This window comes from Grammomys surdaster, unplaced genomic scaffold (assembly GCF_004785775.1).
Source record: "Grammomys surdaster isolate TR1022 unplaced genomic scaffold, NIH_TR_1.0 125950, whole genome shotgun sequence".
Taxonomy (NCBI): domain Eukaryota; kingdom Metazoa; phylum Chordata; class Mammalia; order Rodentia; family Muridae; genus Grammomys; species Grammomys surdaster.
In genome coordinates, this window is record NW_021620771.1 from 2,682,827 (window position 1) to 2,685,044 (window position 2,218).

The window sequence follows — 2,218 nt, forward strand, 5'->3', positions numbered from 1 at the left end:
ACTTTATACTGTAACTCAATCAAAAATGTTACAAGTAGCAGAAACTACAGACAGACAACCCCATGAGTACAGACACAAACACATGTGCACACCCATATGCACTTAAAGCCTAATTTTAGCAAGTCAAATCCAACAGACAATGCTCCGTGACTAGCTAGGGTACATCCCAAGAATGCAAAGCTGGTTCATTAATGACCTAAAAATCCATCTGTTTTTTTCCCTATGTTTTTCTTGTTAAGGGGAAATCATACATATCACAATCATACATTTGAAGATGAAGAAAAGCATCTTAAAAACATTGACAGCTTTTTTTCTGACAAAAACAAACAAAAAAATCTGTAGAGCTGCCCCTAGTAACGTTGCAGGTGTGGCTGCTGTGTCACATTCACGTTGTCAGTAGGTGGCAGAAAGGAGAGAGGCAGTCTATACTCAGTGTTCTGACCTGTGAATATCTGAATGATTAGTAGCCTGATACTCCCTGGGGGGAGAGGGGGCCAGAGAACAAACCAAAACCCTGAGACAGAGTCCAAGACCAGGGCCTCAGACAGGGAGCTAGCCTGAGACAACCACCAGTCTAGTGCCATGCAGGCTGCCACGACTGGGAGCAAGCTGGAGATCTGAAGAGCCCTGCCTGGAACTGAGGGCTCAGGAAGGAGTGAGCCCGAAACAGACGACCTTCACTTGGGGTCACACATACTTCCTATTTAAAGTCTTGCTGAAGGTTCTAGGACATCATCTTGGACTCTGAGTCCAAGCTCATTCTTTATGCTCATCTTCCAAATGTATCAGAATCGTACATTTCAAGGCTGTTAGGCAGTAGGAAGGGGCTGGCCCCTCTGGTTTGCTCACACTCCAGTCTGCTTACCTGGGTAAGCAGCTTTCTGCCAAGCATGAAACAGAAAACTGCAGCTTGACCACACTTCCAAACATCCCTAGAACTGTGCATAGCTACTGGTGTCTCCAACAGTCTGTGGAGCCTACTCCTTCCTTCCTTCCTTCCTTCCTTCCTTCCTTCCTTCCTTCCTTCCTTCCTTCCTTCCTTTCTTTAGGGTTTCTCCTGAAGTCTGTACTTACCTCCTAACTGAAATAATTTCCTGACATGTTGGCTGCAGTTGGTTGTGTTTTCTCTGTTAAACTACCACATTCAAAATTAACCAGAAAATCATCACCCAAACACCAGTTATCAATACTACCTTCTCGGCATGCCTCCATGATGGCCATACTGAAGCCACAGTAAGGATAGCTACCACTTGCTAGGCACATACCACAAACCAAACAGGGATTGGCACTTTGAATCTGCCACCTAGAAACATGGGCATGGTGTTACCTGTTGTGCCAGCACTCAGGAGGCAGAGGAAGGAAGACTACAATTTCAAGGCCTGCCTGAACGAGTAGCAAGATACTATCTGAAACAAAGCCAGTAAAAGAAAATCCGTAGCTTCATTGACAGGGAAAACATGGTTGGTGTGGGTTAACTGACTTCCTTGAAGCCATGCAGAGGATAACAGCATAAGGATTTCCATTAAAACCCATCTGATTTTTCCCTGCCCATTGAAAGCTAGAACTTTTCAATGAAGAGGGTTTAATGAAAAGGAATGATCTACAACCAAAATGACTGTTGAAAATTGGTTAAATCTATGAAATGCCTAATCCTTTATTAATTCTCTAAGCCCTGGGTTGAAATTAATTTTCATGTTTGCACTAATTCCTGCCTGTGGACAGCAGCCAGTTGAGGCCCAGCTAGACTCATGTCATGCATTTGAGCTTAGGCAAGTAAGGAGACCTCAGAGATCAGAATATCATGCTGTCTCCAAAGATCTCCAGGGGAACAGAGCTCCTGGGAAATTCTTGTGTGCATGTGAAGAAAGGAAAGGAAGATGGGGTTTATGCACTGTTGGGACTGGAAAGCCAGATTTTGTGAAGCAGACTAGTGGACTAGAGCTTTGGTAGAAAGGTAATCTGCAGTCTTAAACTCCAGGGAAGTCTGGAGGCAGAAGCTCTAGAGGACCACCTCACTTGTTAAGTCTTTCAGTGGACTAGATGGGGCTCCTTGCCTTATAAAAAGTATTCTTTAAATCTTGAAAATAGATCTTTACAGCAATCTATAAACCAGTGTTTGACCAATCACTTGGACATCCTATTCTAGCCATTTTGATTCATAAATTTAACTATTGTGGTATCAGAAACCAGGAAGACAGGGTGCTAAGCCCCCTACATG

General features: G+C 43.8%; 1 non-coding gene across 1 annotated transcript; it reads left to right on the forward strand.

Annotated features, from left to right (window-relative positions):
- Positions 1-343: 343 nt before the first annotated feature.
- On the forward strand, positions 344-476 carry LOC114609271. Its single transcript, XR_003709487.1, has one exon. It is a non-coding gene; the product is annotated as a small nucleolar RNA SNORA17 (small nucleolar RNA).
- Positions 477-2,218: the final 1,742 nt, after the last annotated feature.